The sequence below is a fragment of the Podarcis filfolensis genome (assembly GCF_964270895.1).
Source record: "Podarcis filfolensis genome assembly, chromosome: 17".
NCBI lineage: Eukaryota > Metazoa > Chordata > Lepidosauria > Squamata > Lacertidae > Podarcis > Podarcis filfolensis.
The window spans coordinates 5,418,002-5,430,073 of NC_139621.1; the positions used below are offsets into that span (position 1 = coordinate 5,418,002).

At 46.6% G+C, this 12,072-nt stretch overlaps 2 protein-coding genes across 3 annotated transcripts in view; both read right to left on the minus strand.

Annotated features, from left to right (window-relative positions):
• Window positions 1–12,072, minus strand: part of GRIPAP1 (GRIP1 associated protein 1) — a 241,335-nt gene that overhangs the window by 97,557 nt on the left and 131,706 nt on the right. The window lies entirely within an intron of this gene.
• Window positions 1–12,072, minus strand: part of KCND1 (potassium voltage-gated channel subfamily D member 1) — a 73,628-nt gene that overhangs the window by 31,757 nt on the left and 29,799 nt on the right. The gene's annotated exons all lie outside the window — the stretch shown is intronic.

The window sequence follows — 12,072 nt, forward strand, 5'->3', positions numbered from 1 at the left end:
AAAGTGGCAGTAAACTAAAGTCAAAGAATGAAATAATGAAGTCAACACATCCCTGCAGCTTCATTTGTAAGAAACTGCTCTTTATCCATTTTTTTGGCAGCATTCAAAACAACAACACATGTGGAGGCAGCTCTCATGGGCAAATTATTATACCCTGTCTCATCAGCCCTGAGTGTTTTGTGTTGTGGTGGTAAAACACTGACTGGAGGCCTTGCCCCATGGAAATCACCACTACACATTGGACTACAGAGGTGACAATAACAGCATCTTGGTTAATCTCAAATTGCCTTGTTTTCCTTACTTTTTTGTTCCTGTTTTCACTGCAAATGCCTGCACATAAATGAGCAATGCAAATTATGCAAGTCATTACAGCAGCAGCAAAAGACATTATCTAACTAATGTGCTTTGCATTTCAGAGATACGTTATGGATTCATGTAACTGCAGTCATATTTCATGTCCAAAATGTTTCTCAATTAAAGCATTTGTATTCCATTCTTTTAATTAATCATAGATTGTATTTAGCTGCTGAGGAGGCTCTGATTCCAGGTTCCACCTAGTTCCTTCCCGGCCCCATTCCATGAGACACCCTGCAATGGTCTTCCCAAAGGATGGAGGACCAAATGAAGAGCCCTGCTGGATCTGACCTAAGGCTTATCTAGTCCAGCATCCTGTATCCTACAGAAGTTAACCAGATACCCTTGGCGACCCCACAACAGGACATGAGAGCAAAGATCCTGCCGCCTCTGATCCTGGAAGAAGCATAGAGCTATCATGACTCAATTAAAGCATCCATCACAGATGGCCATCCAATCTCTGCTTAAAATCCTTCCAAAAAGAGAGAGTATACAATCTTCTGAGGGAGACCGTCCCATTGCTGGACAGCCCTTATTGTCCGAAAGTTCTTCCTGATGTTTAGTCAGAATCTCATTTCTTGTAAGTTGGTGTGATGGCCTGGGATTCGGATTCGGATGCTGAACCTGAGGAAACCCAGCCTGCACAGGATCCCCCGCCTCCAAAACCAGCTGAGCCGGGGCTGGGGCATGAGCCTGAAGGGTCCTCACCTGTGCTGGATCCTCAGGTGCAGGCACCAGCTGAGTCTGCTCTGGCTCCTGAAGTGATGGAGGACCCATTGCCTGCAGGTGCTCCACTCTCAGCCCCGTCAGAGGAAGCTGAGGTTGCCTCTGGGTCCGGTAACCCTCCAGCCTCTCCTGAGCTGCAGAGGCTCAGGGCAGAGAGGCGGAGGGAACTAAGTTCCCGCAGGAGGAGTGCTCGCCTCCAGGCCAGGAGAGGCAAGTCACCTGTGGGTCAGGGCCGCCCTATGCCTCGGGTCAGATAAAAGCCAGCCAGCCCCAGTCCCAAGTTGCAGGAGCAACATTGTTGGTAGCCAGTTCCTGCCGGAGCTCCTGACCTCACCGGACTCCCTGCCCTGCACCCAGCTTCAGCTTTGATGGACTGCCTCCATATTGAACCTTTGACCTCGGACTGGACTCAGACCTCGCCTCTCGGTAAACCCATGGGATCAGCACAATTGGTTTGGATCCCAGCCTCCAGAACAGGAGATAACAAGCTTGCTCCATCCTCCGTGTCAGCCCTTAATAATAATAATAATATAATAATAATAATTTATTATTTATACCCCGCCCATCTGGCTGGGCCTCCCCAGCCACTCTGGGCGGCTTCCATAAAAACCAAAAATACAGTAAAATATCACATGTTAAAAACTTCCCTGAACAGGGCTGCCTTAAGATGTCTTCTGAATGTCAGGTAGTTGTTTATTGCTTTGACATCTGCTGGAAGGGCATTCCACAGGGCGGGCGCCACTACCGAGAAGGCCCTCTGCCTGGTTCCCTGTAGCTTTGCTTCTCGCAATGAGGGAACCGCCAGAAGGCCCTCGGCGCTGGACCTCAGCGTCCGGGCAGAATGATGGGGGTGGAGACGCTCCTTCAGGTATACTGGACCGAGGCCATTTAGGGCTTTAAAGGTCACCACCAAGCCAGGATGGGCTTAAGATATTTGAAGATGGTTATCTTATCTCCTCTCAATCTCCTCTTTTTCAGGATACCACAACACAACCAATTCCCTCAACTATTCCTCATAAGGCTTGGTTTCCAGACAGTTTATTATCTTGGTCACCTTCCTCTGTACACGTTCCAGCTTGTCAATATCCTTTAATTGTGGTGCCCAGAACGGGACACAGTATTCCAGCCAGGGTCTGAACAAGGCAGAACGGAGCAGGGCTATTATTTCTCTTGATCCAGACATTATTTTGTTGGACTTCAACTCCCATCATGCCTAAGAACCAACCATGCTGGCTGCGGCTGGTGAGAGTTGGAATCCAACAACATTTGGAGGGTCACAGGCTCCCAAACCTCGAAATAAGATAAATCTGGGACTCAAAGAGGAATGTGGGAATGCGGGGGCCTGCCTTATACCAAATCAGACCATTGGTATTGCCTACACTGACTGGCAACAGCAGCATGTTTGCTGTGAACTAAGCCCCACTTTATTCAGATAGGTTTACCTCCAAGTAAGTGTGCAGAGAACTGCAATTTAAACATACATACATATATGTGTGTGTGTGTGTGTGTGTGTGTGTGAATTTGCTTATTTTGCAAAACAGAAATCACAGAATCTGGTTTTAGTTGACAAAGGAGCTGGCTTTAACACAATCAGTATATTCCATTTATTCTTCTTCTACACAGCCCTGCCTGTAGCTCACCCAGATGGCAGAATCGGAAGCCGGGTACGCTGAGCCATCCAGACAGTCATGTTTGATGATCGAAGCAGTCCCTTGAAATCTATTAATCGCTAATGCTCAAAGCACTTTTACAGCCATGAGTCAGGCACTATATCAATTCTGAACGCTAGTGCCGATATTATTTTAGGTCAAAAAGGATTAGACAGGGGAGAACCATGGATGGCCCTTAGCCAGGAATTGTCACAGAATCTAACCGTCAGGATATTGGGGAGGGGAGGGGGGTGCACAGGCAGGGGAAGGGTACAGCCCTGGAAATCTGTCAATTCATCTGCAGTCCTGGGACCAAGAAAATAGGATTGCCAGAAGGCAAGCAAGTATTCCTGACTAACGGGAGAAGGAGGAGTTTGTAAAACTAAGGAGAGCACAAGGGGGTCTCAAACCCACCTATGCCTATATTTCAAACCATGTCATGGTGATTATTCCTTGGCAACTTTGGGTTTAAATTCAATTATTGATTCTGCATAATATGTTATTTTTGTTGCAAACAGTTAAGAGGTCCTATGTACCAAAGGTATGAAAGCCTTTTCCTTCAGAAAAGGGTGACTTTGGTTGACCAAACTGCTACGGTTCTTAGGTTCATCATTTCAACGTGACCGCAATAAATGCTGTTTAAAAATACTCAAGTTTTTTTCTTTGTTTGCATCTCCTCATCTTTTTAGAATAACTGAGAGAGAGCTTTTAAACCCTGGCGAGAATGTTGACCCCTATATGCCCCATCAACTCCCTATGACTGGTTTCCAATCAGAAGGGTAGGCAATGAGAAGAATTACCAACGAAAGAAGAATGGCGGACGAAATTAATGGACTATGCAGAATTAGATAAATTAACAGGAAGGATTCGAAACCTGTGGGACCAGAGATTCTTAGAAGACTGGAGTAAATATATGAACTATTTGAAAAGCAACTGTAATGAACAGACTGCATAATCCTTATTGCGTAATCCTTATTGCAAGAAAGACTATGAGGAGAATTATTAGTTAATGATAATTAAGAGTAATAGAGAAATTAAGAAATGCAAAATAAGTGATAAAAAACGGAAAATCATCAGAGGTTGTTGACGGAAGTCTAAAATGTTGTATGATAAGAAGCTATGTTAAATGACTGTTGGAAATGATATGTTAAAAAATCAATAAAAATGTATATAAAAAACAACAACAGAAGGGTAAGCAATGGCCCTTGCAAGGGGGAGATTCAGTAATCCCAGGGCTCCAGACAGAAGGGAAGACAAGATCAGCACCCTGGAGAGAGGCGAAAGGGTAGGTTTCAGAACCATGGTTGGTGATTCTGCAGCTGAGGCAAAACATACAAGTTGCCTCATAGTGTCCTGGAGCAACTGGCAGATCTATATAGCCTGGGCTAGGTACGCATTGACTAGAAGCCCCACACCCTGAATACTGCATCTGACCAGTTAAAGAACTGGTGCCTTCGCCTGCACTAGTTGGCTTCTTCTATGCCCTGGTGATGTATGGAAGTGAGAGCTGGACCATAAAGAAGGCTGGTCGCCGAAGAATTGATGCTTTTGAGTTATGGTGCTGGAGGAGACTCTTGAGAGTCCCATGGACTGCAAGAAGACCAAACCTATCCATTCTGAAGACCAAACCTCTGAAGGAAATCAGCCCTGAGTGCTCACTGGAAGGACAGATCGTGAAGCTGAGGCTCCAGTACTTTGGCCACCTCATGAGAAGAGAAGACTCCCTGGAAAAGACCCTGATGCTGGGAAAGATGGAGGGCACAAGGAGAAGGGGACGACAGAGGACGAGATGGTTGGACGGTGTTCTCGAAGCTACCAGCATGAGTTTGACCAAGGCAGTGGAAGACGTGCTCTGGTCCATGGCGTCACGAAGAGTCGGACGCGACTACGCGACAACAACAACAATGCCCTGGGGTATCAAGCTGTAGGGATACCACCTTGGCAGAGTCCTGAAAGACCTGCTCCCTGCCTTGCAGGCCCTTTCCCACCTGTAAAGGCGGCATGCAAATAAAATGATGGACTGATCCTCTGAGGAGTCTGGTGGCAGGAGTGTTTCCTTGGGGTTGGGGTGGGGGGAGAAGCCATTCCCATTGCCTGTAGATCTGCATTGGACAGACCAGGGAGTGGCTTCTTAGGGCTGCCATTGCTGGAGGACTTTGCCTCCAAGGTTTCCTGGTCTGGGGCCATCACACCCTGCTGCCAAATCTGAAATGGCCCCCTTGGCAGATGTACAACAGGGAACAAGATCATCAACAGAGCAGTGGAGCAGAAGCATTATAAACAAAAAGGCAAGACAGTTTTGGCTAAGTACAAGGACTTACTACAGGCTGACCTGGCTCAGGAGGAAACTAACCTGAGGCTGTCTAGCAAATCAGAACTTCTAGTATTTTTCTCTCTGTCCCTCCTTATAAAAGGCTTGTCCATGCACTGATTGGCACAGCCACTCCCTTGATGGCAGCTTTTGGGAGCGACAAAATGTCTCGGGATCAGGGACAGCTCTCCCATTAGCCAGAGTGAGGCAGCTGCCTCGGGCAACAGATTTTGAGCCGCGAAAAGGCAGCAAATTGCTCAGTTTTTAATTTGTAGCTGCTAGGGAAAGACGTTTGTGAGATTTTCAGCCTCGGGCGCCCAGATAACTTGACTGGCCTTGGGGTCCTTCTATATCTGCAACTCAGGTGCTCAGAAGAGACACAGTATAAGTGGGGCCTGAAATGGAGCCCCTTTATCTTTTCCTCAGATGTTTCAGTTCTTATTGTTAAAATAAACCCTGTGGCTTTCCCAGCTTTGACCACCTGCTTGCATTCTGCTGTCCTGTGCTGGCTCCAGTCCCGACAGTCTGCCTCTCCACCCACCCACGGTTCCCATTCATATTCATTTCTATATTCTGCTGCTGAACTCTGTCGACTGCGATCTTATCTATCCATCCCAGCTGAACTTTCACAAACAAACCTACAGGTCGATGCTGAATATCTCCACCACCCTTAAGATCGATGGTGTCCTTATTTTTTCACTCGCTCCTTTTCAATAGCACATATTCCCCCTCTTTCTTCAATTCCTTGTCTATATTTTTGCCTACCCCTCCTCAGGGCCTCTCCTTTTGTCCCTTCAAGTATCCTGCACCTGGTATCCCTACCTGCTTCCGACCTTAGCCTTTGCCTCAGTTTCCTGTCCTGATAAGAGCATAGGGCAACTCCATTCCACAGGCTCCCCCCCAAAAAAAGATCTTTATTGAAACTTAACATATATACATAATAACCAAAATTCCCAGTGATTCCCTCACATAAAATATAATATCTAAATTATAACAGCTGCATAATTATACACTTAATTATAAAACCCACACCCACCCTCTACTTCCCTCCACAGCAATTTGACTTCTTTATATTTCTTTCTACCTTTTCCCCTTGCATTCTATAATAAATGATTTTTGTTAAATTCTGATTTTTCCTTCTTTCTTTATGGGTTTTGTTATTGCTTACATTTTTTATTCTAAGCCTATTAGCATGTCATTTTTAGAACAATATTTTGACATATCATCTTCGAAATACTTCCACTCCATTCTTAGCTTTTGATTTGATTGATATCTTATAATTCAAGTTAATTTTGCCAATGCTATATACTCACTTAATTTACAAATCCACTCTTCTTTTGTTGGTGTGTCCTGAGATTTCCATTTAGTGGCGATCACTACCCTGGCAGCTGTTGCTGCATATATTCATTCCACAGGCTCTTTGTGAGTTTCCCCCACCCCTTTTACCTACCAGCTCCATATATATACACACCTGTACTGCCTACACTCCTGCCCACCTAGCAGTTTGAAAGCATGTCAAAGTGCAAGTAGATAAATAGGTACTGCTCCGGCGGGAAGGTAAGCGGCGTTTCCGTGCGCTGCTCTGGTTCGCCAGAAGCGGCTTAGTCCTGCTGGCCACATGACCCAGAAGCTATACGCCGGCTCCCTCGGCCAGTAAAGCAAGATGAGCGCCGCAACCCCAGAGTCGGTCACGACTGGACCTAATGGTCAGGGGTCCCTTTACCTTTACCTACTGCCTACACACACACACACACACACACACACACACACACACACGTACTGCCAACATTCTGTTATCCCTTTCTCAGTTTCCCTGCTTATGGACCCCATAACTCTGCATTTAGAAATTCCAAACAACCTTTCCTGTTCAGCTGCCTGCATGCTCACCTCTCCGATGAGGGGTGCTGGGGTCACAACTGCCAGGCTATCTCTACTATGCCATGCTCTTAGGATTCCTTTGGCTTATGGCTTGGGGAGTGGGGCCAGCAGACAGGATTCGAAGTAAGGCTTGAAGTGGGTACGGGAGAAAGCAGAAACTGGGAACAACAGGACAGGTAGGCAAAGACAGCTGTAATGTTGGCACTGCCAGTACCCCACAACTGCCTTTATCTTGTTAGCAGGAATTCCTTGGCTTCCCCTTTGACATGCTCTTTGATTAAAGGTAAAGGTAAAGGGGCCCCTGACCATTGGGTCCAGTCGTGGCCGACTCTGGGGTTGCGGCGCTCATCTCGCTTTATTGGCCGAGGGAGCCGACATACAGCTTCCGGGTCATGTGGCCAGCATGACTAAGCCACTTCTGGCAAACCAGAGCAACACACGGAAACGCCGTTTACCTTTCCACTGGAGTGGTACCTATTTATCTACTTGCACTTTGATGTGCTTTCGAACTGCTAGGTTGGTAGGAGCAGGGACCGAGCAACGGGAGCTCACCCCATCATGGGGATTCAAACCACCGACTTTCTGATCAGCAAGTCCTAGGCTCTGTGGCTTAACCCACAGCGCCACCCGTGTCCGCTCTTTGATTACATGCCCCTAATTCCATAGTGGGGTCCCACAGCAGGACCCCGTTCCTGCCAGGCTGTGAGCAAATCCTGGAGGGAACTAACAGGGAATGGGAGCCAGGCAGTCGTTGCAGAAGCAGGCACAAGACTAATAGATATCTGCCGGCAGGCTCTGCAGGATATGTAGGAGGGCTCCTTGCATCTCCTGTTGGTGGGGGTGGCCAGCTCCCATCAGCCCCCACTGGCAAGGGCAATGGTCAAGGTTGATGGGAATTGTAGCACTCCTGGGCTAGAACAACGAAGACATTTCAGATCTGTGCTCTGCTGCCAGCCATGCAAGGCTACATATCAAAGAACTCCCAGGGTGACACTGCCCACCCAGGGACTCCATGTGCCTCTCCTATCCTGGAAGGGCAATGAAATCTTTCCCTAGGCTCTAGGCAGTCAGATTGCTCTTATTCCCTTGCCTCGGGGACTTGCGTTACACAGGAAGCTGGCTTTTACTAGGGACTCATCTATACAGCTGCAAATAAATCATTTTAAATGTAAAGTGCAGTATACAAATGTGACACTAGATGGCAACAGTGAGCTATGCAAAATTTAATGTATTTTTTCAAAACTTTTTTTATTATAAAAAAGCATGTTCACAGTGTTTTTTATTTGTGTGTAGATTCCACTTAGGTCAGACCATGGATCCCTCTAGCCCTGGGGTGGCCAATATGGTGTCACCCAGATGTTCCTGGCCAACAGCTCCCATTATTCCAGATCATAGGTAGGTGAGCTAGGCTTGATGGTGGTTGAAATCCAATGACATCTGGAAAGAGCCACATTTGCTATCCCGCCTAGCCCAATATTGTCCACATTGACTGCAGCAAATCTCCAGAGACTCAGGCAAAAGGCTCTCTCATCCTCTACTCTCTGACGCTCTTACTTGGGGATAATACTACTACTACTACTACTACTACTACTAATAATAATAATAATAATAATAATAATAAATTTTATTTATATCCCACCCTCCCCAGCCGAAGCCGGGCTCAGAGCAGCTAACAACAGTAAAATGGTAAAACATTCTAAAATCATTTCATTATAAAATTAATTCCAATCAAATTAATGGCAACCATTTGGGCTAGAAGTTCTGTGAGGATTGCCAAAGGAGGGAGTCAGGCTGTGCCCTGGCCAAAGGCCTGGTGGAACAGCTCTGTCTTGCAGGCCCTGCGGAAAGATGTCAAGTCCCGCAGGGCCCTAGTCTCTTGTGACAGAGCGTTCCACCAGATCCACCAGATACCTGGGACTGATCCTGAGACCTTCCTCAGGCAGAGCATGTGCTCTGTCACTGAGCTATGGCTCACTCCCAATGCTTTCTGCTCCCTGTTCTGCAAGTTCCCCCTGAGGCTGCATAGCAACACAGTTAAGGGTCCCTGCATCAAGAGTGTTCAGAGCTCAACATGGAGCAATGAAACAGGCGTGCTGGCCTGCTAGTTGCCCAGCTCCTGGCCCTTAGCTAAGAAGAGAAAAATTTAACAGCTCAGCCCTAAATTGGAGCCATGAACTCTTGCCCTGGGCACTTTTCTCTGCTGAGAGCCTCCTACCCTGCCTCACTAGCTCTTGATAACTTCCAGCAAAGGAGGTTCCACAAACATCAGGGTCTTTTGATGAACCACTCTTATGGTTAATCCTAATATTGTTTCCTCTTAGGCCTACCTTTTTGTAATTAAGACCCCATCCGCACTTTACACTTAAAGCAGTATCATTCCACTTTGCTCAAAGAATCCTGGGGACTTTAAGGGTGCTGAGAGTTGTTTGAGACCCCCTACGGTGCTGTGGGTTAAACAACAGAGACTTGGACTTGCCAATCAGAAGGTCGGCGGTTCGAATCCTTGAGACGGGGTGAGCTCCCGTTGCTCGGTCCCTGCTCCTGCCAACCTAGCAGTTCGAAAGCACATCCAAGTGCAAGTATAAATAGGTACCGCTCCAGCGGGAAGGTAAATGGCGTTTCCGTGTGCTGCTCTGGTTTGCCAGAAGTGGCTTAGTCATGCTGGTCACATGACCTGGAAGCTGCCAGCCAATAAAACGAGATGAGCGCCGCAACCGCAGAGTCGGCCACGACTGGACCTAACAGTACCTTTACCCTTTACCTATTCCATTCACAGAGCTGCAATTCTCAGTGTTCCCTCCTGGAAAAGGGGATTGACTGTTGAATTAAAGTTGGGATCCAAGTGGTATGATAGTGCTTTAAATGTACGGTGCAGATTTGACCTCCTTGCTTCTTCGCCTGCTTTATTTATATCCCATCTTGCCTTTCAGGAGCTCAAGGTTGGCAAAACTAAACAAGACTTCAGACACAAGCTGCTACCAACAGAGGCCGGGGTGGGGACTGATCTGTGCTCTTCAGGACAGGCCAAAGACATCTCACTGCCTCAAGCAAATAACAAGATGGCGCTCCCTCCTTCCATTTACAGAAGCTGACTGGATGGGCAGCTGAATCTAATTTCAACACCAGCAAGAGGATAGTGTCCACTACCACACCTGAGGGCAGCACGACAGCTGAGAAGGAACTCTCAAACTCCATTGCCACTCACCTTTAGGCCACCTCAAGCTGCCTAATGGTGAAGTTGGCCCTCCCCTCAGCCTGTTGAGACTCCTGCTGTGTACGGATTCGAAACCTGTGGGATCAGAGATTCTCAGAGGCCTGGAGTAAATATGTGAACTATCTGAAAAGCAATTGTAATCAACAGATTACGCTAGTGGGATTGCAAGAGTTTTGTAAGGAGGACTATGTGAAATATTGCAGAGAAAAGTATGAAGAGAACTATTAGTGAAGGACTATTAAAAGTAAAGGGACGCGGGTGGTGCTGTGGGTTAAACCACAGAGCCTAGGACTTGCTGATCAGAAGGTCAGCGGTTCATATCCCCATGATGGAGTGAGCTCCCATTGCTCAGTCCTTGCTCCTGCCAACCTAGCAGTTCGAAAGCACGTCAAAGTGCAAGTAGGTAAATAGGTACTGCTCTGGCGGGAAGGTAAACGGCATTTCCATGCGCTGCTCTGGTTCGCCAGAAGCGGCTTAGTCATGCTGGCCACATGACCCGGAAGCTGTACGCTGGCTCCCTTGGCCAATAAAGCGAGATGAGCGCTGAAACCCCAGAGTCGGTCAAGACTGGGCCTAATGGTCAGGGGTCCCTTTACCTTTACCTATTAAAAGTAATAGTGAAATTAATGAAATGCAGATTAAGTGATAAAGATTGAAAAATCTTCAGATGTGGTTGATGGAAGTCCAAAACACTGAATAAGATGAGAAAATATGTTGTATGGTGGGTTTTTTTGGAAATTTCATGTAAAAATTAATAAAAATATTTTTTTTAAAAAAGAGGCTCCTGCTGTGTACACATTTAAAGCACAGGACTTCCCTCAAAGAATCATGGGGACCGTGGTCTGCTAAAGATGCTGGGATCTGCAGCTCTGTGAGAGCTAAACTACAGTTCTCATGATTCTTTGGGGGAAAACGATGTGCGTTTGTTATATGGTCTGCATGCAGTCCTCCTCTGACAAGACTGTTTTTCTCCTAGCCGAACATATTCTCAGGCTTCAAGTCTGCTAGGAGAAAAGAGGGTGGAAGAGAAGGGCTTTTGAAGCAGTGGGTTGGGGGGAAAGCCCACCACCCCCACGACTCTACTGTGTAACAGCTTGGCACAGTCCATGCTTGAAAGGCCAGGTCTGCTTCTGGCACGTCAAGTTCTGTCCTCCGTAACAGGACACTGACCTGAAAGAGGATTGATCTGACCGAGGTTGGCAGTCCTTTTTGTTCTCTGATGAGCCGGCACCTTCTCTTGGGACGGGGACTGGTGCTAGAAGATTGCAGAAAGCTAAATAGCTTATATAGCAACATCATTAATCTAACTAAAGTGATCTGCTATTATGTAATAAAATACGCTCAGAAATGACATTACTAATTTAATGGGAGCGGGGATAAATCAAATGGCTCGTAAGGAGAAAAAGAGACCCAGCAAAGCCATCACGGCAAAAGAGGAACCCTGCAAGGATAAGCCTGGCTTTCATTAAAAATACCCAAGGCCAATTCAAGACGCAGGCATTTCTCTGGAGGAGCCAGGCAACAGGGGAGAGCTAGGAGGAAAGGGGCTGGTTTGCCCCTGGAAGCAGGAGGGCTGCCATCATTACAAGCACACGATCTCCACACTACAAAAAAAAATCTTCACCTGCTTATTTCTGCACATTTAAACTGTTGTGAAAAGCACAAGAGCATTCTAGGCTGCTCCCCCCTCTCCTTCCAGGCAGTTGGCAAACCTTTACTCAATCACTTTCGGATGGAGCAGTTGGGAAATAGATGCCATGGAACATAATATTGATTCTGTTACTTGGCATTCATATTGTGCTTTAGGTGTATGGCGTACCTCGTTTCAGTAATCTGCACAACAGTCCTGTAAGGCAGGCCAGTATTATTATTATTATTATTAAATTTTTATTAATTTTCAGCATATCATTTTCAACAGTAATTAAACATATTTTAACATC